The 16,283-nt window shown below is 40.8% G+C and overlaps 1 protein-coding gene across 1 annotated transcript in view; it reads right to left on the bottom strand.

Annotated features, from left to right (window-relative positions):
- Positions 1-16,283, bottom strand: part of LOC124803322 (protein unc-80 homolog) — a 995,149-nt gene that overhangs the window by 264,571 nt on the left and 714,295 nt on the right. The gene's annotated exons all lie outside the window — the stretch shown is intronic.

Raw genomic sequence — 16,283 nt, 5'->3', positions numbered from 1 at the left:
ACAAAACCCAATTTCTGCTTTTTAATTACAATATCTCAAAAGTTAAGAACAGAGGAACCAGGAAACCAGTGTTTCAAAAGCTCTCAGTTATGAATAACACTGACTTCTGCTGCAGAAAATGTACAAAGTCAAGTTTTTGGTTTTACTGAAAACATTTCACACACACACACACACACACACACACAAAAACACACACACACACACACACACACACACACACACAAAATAAAAGATGGCTGGAAGAAATGTAATACATGAAAAGTGCAACAAGCAAACATTGAACTTAATATGGATGTGAGTGGCTTGAAGAATTGTTAACTAACTGAACAATGATGAATTGTTCTTGGGAAAATAGCAATGTAATATGTTTGTTTTGGTATCATGTTTCAACATGTTTCTTAATTCTCTTGTGGTAAGGGACTGACACCTGTTGGATGCTATTATTTATTCATGTTTGTTGTTTATTTATGACTTTTATCTCCTAGAATAGCATTATGCAGGTTAATGCTGACAGCTCAGATGCGAGAGTCCTGGATGGTGAAGGTAAAGGTGGTGTGGGAGTGACTGTGCATTGAGTCCCAGGGATATTATGCCGCTCTGTCTATTGCTGTCATTTTAATCAAGGAACACAACTTCCTAATTTTTGACATTACATTGCGCCTCTCTGAAATGAGATGGAATTTACAGTCTCTGTTAACAAGATTTCATCCAGTCTTATTTGTATTGCTTCCTTGATATACAATTCTCGAAACACCTAGCAATACATAAAACCATTGTGTCTTTGATATTGAACATGTATCCTTTGATGATGCTGCCCTCCTTTATAGCCAACTTGTCAGAGCAGCCAAGATGAATATTCCTTGCATGTTCTACACATTTCTGAGAGCTGCTGTGTTGCTTCTGACTGATGTTTAGGCAGCTGCACTCACACCTGATACAGTACTTTCCAGGTGTTCTGAGACCATCAGACCACAAATGGGATTGGGCAGATGGAAACACATTTATTTATTGCATCAGGAGAGCTCTGCAAACAAAAAGGGAATGAAGAGCAGGGCAGAAAGTTTCATTGGCTACCTGAGGCACGTTTACACAAAGCTGACACGCTTTGACAAGAGGACCATCACCAACCTGATGGAAAAGATCTGGATGAGCCAACTGCGTCTTCATTCACCAAGGAACTCAACTTTGCACTGGTTCTGAAATGCTGCTGAAATAGGAAATCATCAGTGGTATTAAACAAGAAATCCAGGTTGCCTCTTCAACAACAAAAGAAGAAGTTGGAAGGAAGACCTGCCATGCACTCAAGCAAGCCACAGAAACAAAAATCAACATCTCCTAGAAGAACAAAGAACATTACATGACCCGGACAATGAAAAAGACTTGATTTTCTTAATAGTAGACAATGGCAATGCTACTATATTGCCAACAACAGAATACTGGTGGAAGACCATAATGTTACTACAATATATGGCATGCAATGAAGAGATGAAGGAACCTGCACCAGGAATGATGCCAGGGGCAAGGAAACCACATCACTCTTCAAAAATATGGGCTTAGATGAGAAGAACATTGAAACACAGTACCCCAGAGCATCTCTACAGTCTCACAAAAATAGAAAAGGAAGTGTCATTACAACCGATGATGAATACTTTTGATTTTGCAGCCTATGGTACAACAAAGGGTCTAGCAAAACTGCTAAAGCCACTGGTGGGACATTATTTCCAATATGTCAAGGACTCAGCAGTGTGTGTCAGTGGCCTGAAATACAGTAAGCACCTAAACAATGGTGATCTGCTGGTGAGCTTTGATATCACATCAGTCTTCATGTAAGTCGCACTAGAGGACTTCCGACAACTTTTGGAGAAATACTATGATGAAGCCACAACAGAACTGTTTCAAGAAGTTCACCACCACTTACTTTCAATGGGGTGAGAAGTTCTACAGACAGGAAGATGGACTCTCCCCTGGTTTCAGTAATCACCAATTTGTATATGAACCAATTGGTGGAAACAGGACTTGGAAATGCTTGGATCAAGCTAATGTCCTTCTACAAATAAGTAGATGGCACTTTCGTTGTGTTGCTGCATGGGGCAAAAGCTTATTGGAGATCTTGTGACACCTCAACAGTATACACTTTTCACAAAGCTCATCATGAGAGTAGAATAAAAGAGCTGCCTACCTTTCTTGGACATTTTAATGAATGAGAAACTGGATAGAATGCTCAGACACCCTGTGTGCCCCACAAAGACATACACAGGCCTCCAACTACGGTAATGTTTGGGAGTTCCCAGCATTCAGTGCAGTGCTTCTCACAACTTCCTGCACTAGTGCTCAGAACCTAACCAGTTTGTGGCAAAGAGAACTTGGCCTCTGATTTACATTCCTGACTTGAAACATCCTTAGTAAGAACTACTCAGAGAGGTAAATAAAATGTGTTCTAAGAGCAGATGACTGGGAAAAAAGGGCCTGGTGTTGCTACTGTACACTGGAATTTTGAGGTTTGAATCTGCCAAGGTCCTTGACAAACATAATAAGAAGAGATATTCCCACTCTATATGTATAATGAACAACTTGCTGGGGTCCATAAAACATATCTTACAGCTAGGAACACCAGGTATGCACAGCATAATGTGTGAGTGCAGCGCCAATACATTGGCCAAATATGAAGCTGAACCTCACATAGATCTGTAGGACACACAGGAAACACTAGCCTCAGTTAAACAAACATGTGGAGTATAGCAGGGTCCAGCAGTATAAAGACATACATGTTCAATTTCAAAGACACGCAGGTGCTATGTCACACTAGGTATTTCGTGGATTCTACAATCAAGGAAGCAACAGAAATAAGACTGTATGAAAATGTAGTCAACAGAGACAGCAGCTCCATACTTTCTCTGCTTGGAAAAATGCAACAGCACAAATTTAAAAAAGTGTTCGCTAAATTAGTGTCACAAACAGTCAGAATGGACTGGCGGTCCTGGAACTCAGTGAACCACCACCACCACATTTTCCCCCGCAGCATGGGACTCTTCCTTTAAATTCTTGCAATTGGTCTGCCTGGTGAAACTTCAAGAGATGAAACACATGACCATAAATAATAGCATCTGGAATTTCTGGAATATGTGATCAAAAAATAATACATAAGAAATTTGCTTAAATGTCACTCTCAAACAAGCATATTATTCATCTTATTTCATGAGTAGAAGCCATTAGTGCAATTTGCTGACAAAACCTGCATTTGTATAATAGAACACTGTATGTAATACTTGTTTGCATGTGCTCAACAGAAGGTAAAGTAATATTGCTTGTGTCCCTAGGAAGTGTAGTAGCATTACTAATATTGTCGCATAGACTCATGGAATAAGGTATCAGTTATGATAGCAGGGCTCCTGATAAACGCTAACACTTCCTAATGAAAACACGTTTCTCAAGGACATACAAAAGCACAGCCGGAGCTGAATAGTATTAGGAGTTAGCTATTAACTACATATAAAGAGTTTGTTCTATTAAATTACAACATTCAAAAAATATGCAAGTCCAAGAACCCACAGAAACTAATAACCTTAAATGATCAATAAATATGTAACACAGAATTCAATCTGGTGAGCTACATGTCACCAACCAGTGGTTATAAACATTGTTGTTTTAACAACTTAAACATGGTGTGTTGCTCTGCTGCGTTGTATGCAAATGTACGGTAATGATTGGCAGTATCACATCTGCTGTATCTACATTCTTTATTGACAACCGCTATGTATACAAAATTATGTTGGCTGACAATTGCATGCTAAATAATGAAAAGGCTAGAGAAACATTAACACAACTATTAACTGTCCAAAGACACAGTCCTATCACTGCCAACTGAACGCACACTGGTATGGAGCTGGTCTGACTCAGGGACATTTGCATACACCAGAGAAAATGCAAGTAGATAAGGCCACCCTGGCAGTGGCCCGATGTGTTTGTATTTGCTGGCTGGAACGCTGGCTGTGGGTGACAGTGGTGTGCTATCTTCACCCGGCCACCACAGGCACCAGATACGAATGCAGTGGCGATGGATTGCGTAGGTGTGCCACCACACTATCCCTATCTCTCTGTTGACATTGCTGTACATGGAAAGCACATCTGGTAAAATCTGAATAAAATCTTCTGTGATGCCATTTTCTGTGGGTTGCAGGTTGTTGTCATGCTTTGGAACATATGCAGTTGACTGATATACTTTTCCATAAACAGAAAGCATTACATATGGAACTCCATGCTTCAAAGTTGTGTCTTCTGCAACAGACATGCTGATTTACAGAGCATCACCAATTGGCACAGCCTTGGTGACAATATAGTGGATGAGATAATTAGGGAACACCCCCATCCATTTATTCACATTTTCTGACTTTGTAAACAACTGCAAAATGTCAATTTCAATACGCTGAAATGGAGTAACTGCAGGAGGAATTTATAGCAGATGTCCTGGAGATAAGTGGGCCATATGCTTCCACTGCTCACATTCGCTACAGTGGCTTACATAACGTTTGCTGGACCAGTAGAGAACTAACCAATCATATCTGTCTTTGATTCTATTAAGCATCTTTGTAAATTCCAGATGTTTTATAGTATCGGAGCTTCATGAAAATACATGGAAGCTGACTGTAAATGAGCTGGGATGACAAGCAACCATTTCCATTCAACTGAGTAGTAAATCCTTTTATACAAAGTTCTACCTGTTTTTCTCAGTTCTCATTTGACTGCTTCTGTCTCCTCTGGGGCATCTATCACATTTATCAATGCTGGATCTTATCTTTGATCATCAGAAACATTGATTAGTGCAGTGATGACCAGGATATTATCACCACTGTAATGTTATTCCAGCAGATTCTGCAAATGGCAGTCTGTATCCTTATGTTTGAATCAATATTAGTAGACTACAATGAGATAGCACTGGGGGATCAGTAAAGCTGTAATGATATTCCAATGGATTCTATGAAATGCAGTTAGTCTACTTGTGTTTTCATCTACTTTTATATGAGGTCTGTTCAAAAAATTCTGGAACACTCATAATTTCATGCCAATGAGGTGTTGAAGCGAAGTCACGTGAAACTAAAGAAAACCTTTACAGAGACACACCAAATTAAGCAGGAAGCCTATGGTGAAGAGAGCTTAAGCCATACTTTGTGTTATGAATGGTTCAAACGGTTTAAAAATGGCCAGACAGAACTTAAAGATGACCCTCGCTCAGGACGCCCTTCGACAACTTCTGACAATGTTCACATCAGAAACATCAACAAAATTGTGCATGCTGATCAAAGATTGACTGACCAAGAGATTGCAGCAGAACATAAGATTTCAGTAGGATCATGTCATGAAATACTGACACAGCATCTTGGAATTCATCATGTTGCTGCCAATTTTGTCCAGTGGCTCATGTGTCAAGACCAGAAAGACCTTCCCCTTGCAATGTGTTAAGAGCTTTTGGGTCAAGCAAATAAGAACAAGATGTTCCTTAACAGAATCATAACTGGTGATGAGATGTGGGTCTACAGTTATTTAGTTGAGATCAAGGTTCAATCTTCGCAATGGGTTGGGAAAGGTTTTATATGACCAAAGAAAGCTCATCAGATCAGGTCAAATGACCAAGCCACACCGAGTAAGGTGGCACAGTGGTTAGCACACAGGGCTCGCATTTGGAAAGGTGACAGTTCAAACCCGCACCCGGCCATCCTCTTTTAGGTTTTCCATGATTTCCCTAAATCATTTTGGGCAAAATCCACGATGGTTCCTTTGAAAGGTCACAGCCGACTTTCTTCCCCCCCCCCCCCCCCCTCCGATGGAACCAATGACCTTGTTGTTTGGCCCCCCCTCCCCAAAACCAAATCAACCAACCAACCAACTAAAGCCATGATGACACCTCTCTTTGACTTTCATGGATTAGTTTATCATCAATTCATGCCACAGAAACAAGCTGTTAAATGATGACTATCAGGACATGCTGCAACACCTGCAAGAAAATGTATGAAGGAAATTTCCTGAAGTGTGGTGAGACTACTCAAGGCTCTTGCATCATAATACCGCACCTGCACATTCATCCCTGTTGGTGCACAATTATTGCACAAAAAACGAAATCATGTGCGGCCTCATCTTCCATACTCTCCAGACATGGCCCCTGCAGACTTTTTTTATTTTCAAAGTTGAAGAACCTGTTGGAAGGACGAAGATTTGTAATTATGGACCAGATAAAAGAAAATTCACAGATGGTGCTTCAGGAAAACCACCAAGAGGCATACCAAGTCTGCTTCCAGAAGTGGAAATGTTAATGGGAATGGTGTATCAACTGTGGAGGAGAATATTTTGAAAGAGACCATGCACAGTAAGTAAAAGGCAAGCATAAAAAAATTTTGTCGAGGAAGTTCCAGAAATTTTTAAATAAATCTCCTATACTGCTGTGACACTGTACTCCTGAAACTTCAGCATGTATCTTGCTACTCATCATTATGGAGCTTTCAGTCTAGTCAGCCATTGTAAAGAAAAGGTGGTCAGCCACAACAATGAATATTGTACCATAACATACTGACTGTCCAAACAACTGCAAGGTGTCCTTTCTCTGTCATGCCGTAATACTTCCTGGAAGTATAAGCCATTGCACTTTAAATGGTCTCCTGGATTTGCAACAGATGTGCACCTATACTGTAACTAACAGTAGATTGTAGTTCTGTCTCAGCACAAAAAAATTAAAAAAAAAAAAAAAAAAAAAAAAGCCAGAACTCATGAAGATGTAAGTGCATCCTTAAATATTGAAAGATATTTCTAGCCTCATCTGCCAGTAACCATCGTGAATGTCCAGAGTGAGGAAATACATCTCGTTGTTCAGACAGTCCAATGTGTTACAAACTCATGGCAGTGGGCATACATCTGCCTCGATAATGGTGTTCAACCACCAATAATAGATGCAAAAATGCCATGAGCCATGTTTCTCCTTCCTCCCAATGGGGAAGAGTAAGGACTTCCTATGGCTGAATGATGTCATCTTGCAGCATCCTCCCCACTTCCTGCAAACTGAATTATGCATCATTCAGCTAGGGACACCCTGTATGAGCACTAACTCTTCAGTGTACGACTCCAATGCTGATAAGATGTTTCACACTGGGTCATCTATCCTTCCTTGTCTCCACTCCAGATGGCAATAAGTGACATAGAATGGCAACACTCACTGATGTTGCTCAGTGCTATAACATGACAGACAACACACAACACATCTGAATATAATCAGGGTATATACATGGACAAGGCAAAAAAAATTCCGGATTTTTCCTGAATTTCCCGGTTGAAAATAAACATTCTCCCGGGTGAAAATACACTTTTTCCATGTTAAGTGACAGTATACTCTTCCTCGGCACTGTAAAACTTATCACTCCTTTGGCAGTTTATGGTTTTATAAACTGACATAGAATTTCCTGGCACTTTAGAAAATGAAACCCAGGGAAAAAAACACGTTTTGGAAAGATCTTTGATGTGCAGCAACATCTACACTGCATATTTTCATGTTACGAAGGTATAAATTTGAATTCCACCAAACACTGCATGTTACTTTCCGAAGCATTGAAATCGAAATTGCGACGTGCTTTTGTAAGCCAGTCGCAGCTCATATCATGTTATCTTGCCAGCTGATGACAGCATAGGACACGTGACGTAATCAACAAATAGCAAGATCACTCTTAAGTAGCGTGAATGCACAAATAAGAAAAGTTAATGGTTTAAATTAATATACATCCAGTTGCTACAAGAAAAGCAAAGCTTTCACATATAATATTGGTCTCGAAGATTAATAAGCTGCAAGAGAAGCTAAGCTTCCACATATAATGTTGATCTTTTTTTCGCGTGTTACACTTTAAGATACATCACATAAATATGCCAGTAAAATTTTTAATAATGACATAAATGTCTGATCTTCTGGGTTCGAAATTCTTCTAGATGGTCGTCCCCAAAGAGTTGATTTTTAAATGAGAGTCAAACACTCTGTGATTTAAGAAATTCGTTGTACATTCTCACACATAGTTCATCTTGCATTGGTTCTTGTATTGGTTCTTACCAGTCAAAATCACAAAAATTTAACTGAAAACTAAAACAATGAAAAATTCCTAGAATTCTAAAAAATTCCCAGGTTTTTCCCGGTTTTCTCCCGGATGAAAAAATTTCCGGGTTATTCCCGGATCTCCCAGTTGTCCCAGGTCATATACACCCTGATAATGTAACAGGGCAGATAAAAAAATCTACTCACCAAGTGACACCAGGAGAAAATGCATATAACAAGAGGTTTTGTTTGAGTTCCTTCTTCCAGCAGAAGGACTGAAGGGGAAGAAAGAGAGGTGAAGGAAAAGGACTGAAGGGGAAGGAAGAGATGTGAAGGAAAAGGACTGGAAAGGCTCAGGAAAAGTGGTAGAGTTTCGAAAGTCTACATCTACATCTACATTTATACTCTACAAGCCACCCAACAGTGTGTGGCGGAGGGCACTTTACGTGCCACTGTCATTACCTCCCTTTCCTGTTCCAGTCGCGTATGGTTCGCGGGAAGAACCACTGTCGGAAAGCCTCCGTGCACGCTCAAATAGCTCTAATTTTACATTCATGATCTCCTCGGGAGGTATAAGTAGGGGGAAGCAATATATTCGATACCACATCCAGAAACGCACCCTCTTGAAACCTGGACAGCAAGCTACACCGCGATGCAGAGCGCCTCTCTTGCAGAGTTTGCCACTTGAGTTTGCTAAACATCTCCGTAACACTATCACTCTTACCAAATAACCCTGTGATGAAACGCGCCGCTGTTCTTTGGATCTTCTCTATCTTCTCTGTCAATCCGACCTGGGTCAGCCAGGGACCCAGGTCAGGGGAGACTTACCATCCAGAACAAAATGGCACAGCTGACCGACAAAGTGGGCTATTGTGTGGTAATTAATTTTCTTAATTTAAATAGAGCATGCGAATGCAATGCCCCGTCACAACACACCCTAATTAGTTGGCACCGATGCTTCCAGAGTGCTCAAACAATACTGAATGACAAAAAAGGCAGTGGAAGAGTATCTCATTGTGAAAAATCAGGAACTGCAAGAGAAGTCAAGGCCCTGGTGCAAAAAGACCAGTGTATCACAATCAAGTTGACAGTGTAAAAAGTGAAAACCAGAAATTTATCAGTTATCAATATCTTGCATGACATTTTGAACATAACAAAATTTGTCACCCACAGGGTTCCACGAATACTCACAATCCTTTCAAAGAGCCTGTTGATCCAAGACAGCAGTGAAGTTGTTGCAGATGTGTCACACCAATCCAGATTATTTGTTCAGTGGCCTAATCGCCATGGATCAGTGCTGCAGGTATCGCTATGACTCTGAGTCAAAGGAGCAAAGGAAGCACTGGAAACATGTGGATTCACCATGTAATCTACCCCCTCCTTCCTAGTTGTAGCTACTGTCCACAATGTGCAAAGTCTTTTCTGAATATTTCATGGGAGTAAGGTTACAATAAACTTTTTAGTTTACATATCTTTTCTTGTAGAGTTGGCTCCAGTTGACCTTGCCTAGCGGCCCGAGTCTTGAAACTGAAATTCTCACAATTTAGGTCCCCATGGTTGAATTGATCTAAATAATTTTGAAGATTGTTATTGCAGAATTTTTGCTTTTATGTTAATTTACAGGGTTATTACAAATGATTGAAGCGATGTCACAGCTCTACAATAACTTTATTATTTGAGATATTTTCACAATGCTTTGTACACGCATACAAAAACTCAAAGTTTTTTTAGGCATTCACAAATGTTCGATATGTGCCCCTTTAGTGATTCGGCAGACATCAAGCCGATAATCAAGTTCCTCCCACTCTCGGCGCAGCATGTCCCCATCAATGAGTTCGAAAGCATCGTTGATACGAGCTCGCAGTTCTGGCACGTTTCTTGGTAGAGGAGGTTTAAACACTGAATCTTTCACATAACCCCACAGAAAGAAATCGCATGGGGTTAAGTCAGGAGAGCGTGGAGGCCATGACATGAATTGCTGATCATGATCTCCACCACGACTGATCCATCGGTTTTCCAATCTCCTGTTTAAGAAATGCCGAACATCATGATGGAAGTGCGATGGAGCACCATCCTGCTGAAAGATGAAGTCGGCGCTGTCGGTCTCCAGTTGTGACATGAGCCAATTTTCCAGCATGTCCAGATACACGTGTCCTGTAATGTTTTTTTCGCAGAAGAAAAAGGGGCCGTAAACTTTAAACCGTGAGATTGCACAAAACACGTTAACTTTTGGTGAATTGCGAATTTGCTGCACGAATGCGTGAGGATTCTCTACCGCCCAGATTCACACACTGTGTCTGTTCACTTCACCATTAAGAAAAAATGTTGCTTCATCACTGAAAACAAGCTTCGCACTGAACGCATCCTCTTCCATGAGCTGTTGCAACTGCGCCGAAAATTCAAAGCGTTTGACTTTGTCATCGGGTGTCAGGGCTTGTAGCAATTGTAAATGGTAAGGCTTCTGCTTTAGCCTTTTCCGTAAGATTTTCCAAACTGTTGGCTGTGGTACGTTTAGCTCCCTGCTTGCTTTATTCGTCAACTTCCGCGGGCTACGCGTGAAACTTGCTCGCACGCGTTCAACCGTTTCTTCGCTCACTGCAGGCCGACCCGTTGATTTCTCCTTACAGAGGCATCCAGAAGCTTTAATCTGCGCATACCATCGCCGAATGGAGTTAGCAGTTGGTGGATCTTTGTTGAACTTCGTCCTGAAGTGTCGTTGCACTGTTATGACTGACTGATGTGAGTGCATTTCAAGCACGACATACGCTTTCTCGGCTCCTGTCGCCATTTTGTCTCACTGCGCTCTCGAGCGCTCTGGTGGCAGAAACCTGAAGTGCAGCTTCAGCCGAACAAAACTTTATGAGTTTTTCTACGTATCTGTACTGTGTCGTGACCATATGTCAATGAATAGAGCTACAGTGAATTTATGAAATCGCTTCAATCATTTGTAATAGCCCTGTATTTTGTCACATTTTAGTATATCATGCAGGCTTTAGAATTTCCACATTAACAAAGCTGAAATAACATTGTTTGTTCAAAATACAAAAATACGTATGATCACATCAGAGGCATGCTTACTACTGCCTCACTCTGTGGTAATAACAATATTCCAAAGGGTTTACAATTTTCTTGACAAAATAATTTCTATTAGTTTCCATTATTATTTCATAAATGAGCCCAGAAAGAAACATAATAAAGAGTACTAGAGTGTGTGATTAATAATAGAAATCATATGTGTGTCAAATAATTTGTAATTTCAAAAAAACACTTTTTAACTGTTCACTCAGAGTTCCTATTTATCAAATATAAAACCCAAAATACTAATTCCTATTAATAAATTTTAGCTTGAAATACAACATATTGTGTATAAAATTATACGAAATTTTTCAGAAAAACAGCTGAGATAATACTGACCTGTCCAAAATTCGAAAAATATTACTGGTATCAACTAATACTGTTGAGGAAAAGTAATGCTAGAGGAGGATGTCTCATTACAATAGCCCTCTCACATAATATGGGAACTATGTGTTTACAATATTTTGTGACCTTCTACACTCCTGGAAATTGAAATAAGAACACCGTGAATTCATTGTCCCAGGAAGGGGAAACTTTATTGACACATTCCTGGGGTCAGATACATCACATGATCACACTGACAGAACCACAGGTACATAGACACAGGCAACAGAGCATGCACAATGTCGGCACTAGTACAGTGTATATCCACCTTTCGCAGCAATGCAGGCTGCTATTCTCCCATGGACACGATCGTAGAGATGCTGGATGTAGTCCTGTGGAACGGCATGCCATGCCATTTCCACCTGGCGCCTCAGTTGGACCAGCGTTCGTGCTGGACGTGCAGACCGCGTGAGACGATGCTTCATCCAGTCCCAAACATGCTCAATGGGGGACAGATCTGGAGATCTTGCTGGCCAGGGTAGTTGACTTACACCTTCTAGAGCACATTGGGTGGCACGGGATACATGCGGACGTGCATTGTACTGTTGGAACAGCAAGTTCCCTTGCCGGTCTAGGAATGGTGGTAGAACGATGGGTTCGATGACGGTTTGGATGTACCATGCACTATTCAGTGTCCCCTCGACGATCACCAGTGGTGTACGGCCAGTGTAGGAGATCGCTCCCCACACCATGATGCCGGGTGTTGGCCCTGTGTGCCTCGGTCGTATGCAGTCCTGATTGTGGCGCTCACCTGCACGGCGCCAAACACGCATACGACCATCATTGGCACCAACGCAGAAGCGACTCTCATCGCTGAAGACGACACGTCTCCATTCGTGCCTCCATTCACGCCTGTCGCGACACCACTGGAGGCGGGCTGCACGATGTTGGGGCGTGAGCGGAAGACGGCCTAACGGTGTGCGGGACCGTAGCCCAGCTTCATGGAGACGGTTGCGAATGGTCCTCGCCGATACCCCAGGAGCAACAGTGTCCCTAATTTGCTGGGAAGTGGCGCTGCGGTCCCCTACGGCACTGCGTAGGATCCTACGGTCTTGGCGTGCATCCGCGCGTCGCTGCAGTCTGGTCCCAGGTCGACGGGCACGTGCACCTTCCGCCGACCACTGGCGACAACATCGATGTACTGTGGAGACCTCACGCCCCACGTGTTGAGCAATTCGGCGGTACGTCCACCCGGCCTCCCGCATGCCCACTATACGCCCTCGCTCAAAGTCAGTCAACTGCACATATGGTTCACGTCCATGCTGTCGCGGCATGCTACCAGTGTTAAAGACTGCGATGGAGCTCCGTATGCCACGGCAAACTGGCTGACACTGACGGCGGCGGTGCACAAATGCTGCGCAGCTAGCGCCATTCGACGGCGAACACCGCGGTTCCTGGTGTGTCCGCTGTGCCGTGCATGTGATCATTGCTTGTACAGCCCTCTCGCAGTGTCCGGAGCAAGTATGGTGGGTCTGACACACCAGTGTCAATGTGTTCTTTTTTCCATTTCCAGGAGTGTATAAGGTTTGCCAAACGGTGTACAAAATGATGCTAGAGGAGGATGTCCCATTACAATAGCCCTCTCACATAATATGGGAACTATGTGTTTACAATATTTTGTGACCTTCTATAAGGTTTGCCAATGGTGTACAAAATGATGCAAAAAGACAGAATACAGATGTATAGAAGTATCTGATACATAATACATTACAGAAAACGTAACAAAAATATCTACTATACATGTCATAAGCTATACATATATGAGGACATGGCATTCAAATTTTCAGACCAGTGGAACATTCTCTGACAAGACAAATTATACAAAATCACTAAACTATAGAAATATGTGCACACGCAATGTACATTACTAGTATTACAAATTGAAAGTTTACACATACCCTGCCAACTTTCAAAAACAGAAATCCAGAATATCCCAAATTGCAAAACCATAACACGAGCATGCATTGCAAGGTGTTCAAACATAGTGAGAAAAGACTACTACTACTGCAAACAATATTGACACACATATAATGTAGGCTACATTTTACGATCACTATTCTTGAACTCTGAAGTTAGGTATGTGTGTGAATCTGTACCCATTTCCTGCAAAATATGTGAAGTATTTGTATGACTGCAACCGTATCTTTTTGCGATTTCTGAACCTGAGAACATTTTCTTAAAAAGGGAAGCAGCATGACAAGCAACAGCTAATGGAATATTATGTTCAATTACAAATGTAGTGAACAAACATGCTGCTTTTATTGCATCAAAGTCATCTAAAAGAGTGGTAAAAAATGAATTAAATTTTCTACTGCTATTCATCATTCACGTATTGGAGATGTGTTTGTTTAATGGATTTAATATGATTTATTATCTCAGTTCTTCCTCCATAAGAAATGTTTATACCATAAAAAAAATTTCAAATGTGTGTGAATTTCTAAAGTACCAAACTGCTGAGGTCATTGGTCCCTAGACTTACACACTACTTAAACTAACCCATGCCCAAGGCGGCGGACTCAAACCTCCGGTGGGAGGGGCTGCACAGTCTGTGACGTGTCGCCTCAAAACGTGCAGCCACTCCGCACGGCATCTATATCCCACAAACACATGGAACAGAATGCATATGTTTCACCTATCTGTGAACATATAATACATGGAAATTCAGCAGAATATGCATCCCTGAAGACTTATGATATTGTTTCTCAGTTGATTGCATCATGAAAACTCTAAATTGCACAAAAATTTGTCACACAATTGCACGAATACTGGAACCACAGCAAACACCACATAATACCAAGCGTAAACAAAGCTTTCCTGCAAACATGCAGTCAGAGCACAAAGTGTATGCATCTATAATCTGTGAGATGTGATTATCGATGGAACGTTCAATCAACTTTTGCTGGCGGTGTTTCAAACGCACACAGTTAATGACAAAAGCCCAGCGATATTCTGCGAGAAGAGATTATCGATAATATTATTGGTTGACTTTCAGTCAAATTTCAAACATTTGCATCGCAGAATAGCAGCTGTTATCGAAAGTCAAAATAGAAATGCGATATGAATGCACAGGGCGGGAACAAGCTAGGGAGTCAAAAATCTGGGAAAAAATGATGTTCATCTGGAAAACTGGAAGACTACCCCAAAATCCGGAAATCTTCCAGAAAAACCGGAAAAGTTGAAAGGTATGTTTACACCCATAAAGTTGCACTTTCAAGATCATCGAAAAAGAGGGGAGAAAAGTCCAGAGCCTAAGCGTACGATGAGTGAGCCAACTTGAAAAACTCACAATGACGGGTACAAACCAGAAGAATATACCCATTCACGAGTAGGATATAGCACAAAATGAATGAGCCACATAAACCAGAGTATGTAAGGGTATGTTGACTCATGAAAGGAGAAAATAATGAAAAAATATTAGGGCTTATGCTTACATTGTGAGGATTGACCCATGAATCTGAACCACACCAGGTACACACCAGCAGAAATGTTTCAGTCCAACAAAATGAATAAAGTTCATAGCCATATATCAATAAGTTTGATCATATGTAAAGAATAATTATAGGAAGCATCTAGCCTCAATCAATAGTTGAACACTCTCCTTGAGTACACACACATAGTCCATATGACCAGGGGTACTCAAAACAGAGTTAAGCATGAGTTTGCACACAACTCAAGTTCCAATGAGATACAATAATGTAGTACTCAGGACAAATACAGGTAATCAGAGTCATAATCATCTTTGAATGATGAGAAAATCGAGTAGCTTGAGGACAAAAATCAGTGTGTGAAATCAGAAATGTATACATCTTGTTATACAGTCTATACTGGATTTATGATCACAATCATAAATGCCTTCCACACTATTTGCTAATTGTTCATAAAAACTAACTTATGTACATAGAAACCTAGAAGGTTCATTTACAACTGATAAAAGAAAAATACATACTGAATGTTGAGATAAGAAAATTCGTTAAAATGTATGACTACTGAGCTATTAGTGCCTAATGTTATCAGATTCTGTTAATTATTTACAACATGGTTCATAGAATGTACTCTTGAACTTTTTTAAGTTTTCACATTTCTTTGTTGAACATGAAAATCATCAGTCACAGAATGTCAGCCTTCCACAGGATTATTTAAAGTTACATAAAGTATTGGAAAGTTAATCCCCCTACTTGAAAAAGCACACATCTATGTGGACTAACAATGTCCATGGCACTGACTACTTTTCTAATCAAATAGTTCCAGAATTTTTCATACAGAATAACTTATTGGCTAACAATTTACAAATTTCAATCACAAGATTGATGTAGTTGACAGATGCTTGAGTACATTACCCAGCACCTATGACCTCTTGTAAGTCGACTGGACCAGCAAGGATGCCAAGGGTGCGGCCATACAGGGGTGCGGTAGTGGATCCACCTACATCTTTCAGTTTTCTCCCTAGTTTTCTCATCAGATGCTCCAATAGATATGTAACTTCCTGTCTAACTTTCACATCGAATCCTGAAACATTGTTTTGTGTACTAAGAATGCTGTTCAATACCTCCATCACATCACACGGCATATGTTTTGCCTATCCATATTGAAAAAATGAATGTACGGGGTTTACGTCAGAATGGATTAAAAGTGTTCACATATGAAACTTTCAGATACTACTCCTAATATTTACAGTACATATGATAAACTAAGTCTTCACTCAATTTAAGGCAACACCCATGACTTTTCCCAAAAGAGTTCATGACAATTAAATTTAATTCTTCTC

Source organism: Schistocerca piceifrons, chromosome 6 (genome assembly GCF_021461385.2).
Source record: "Schistocerca piceifrons isolate TAMUIC-IGC-003096 chromosome 6, iqSchPice1.1, whole genome shotgun sequence".
Taxonomy (NCBI): Eukaryota; Metazoa; Arthropoda; class Insecta; order Orthoptera; family Acrididae; genus Schistocerca; species Schistocerca piceifrons.
Note: the sequence above shows the minus strand (reverse complement) of the source record. Positions and strands in the feature narration are given on the sequence as shown.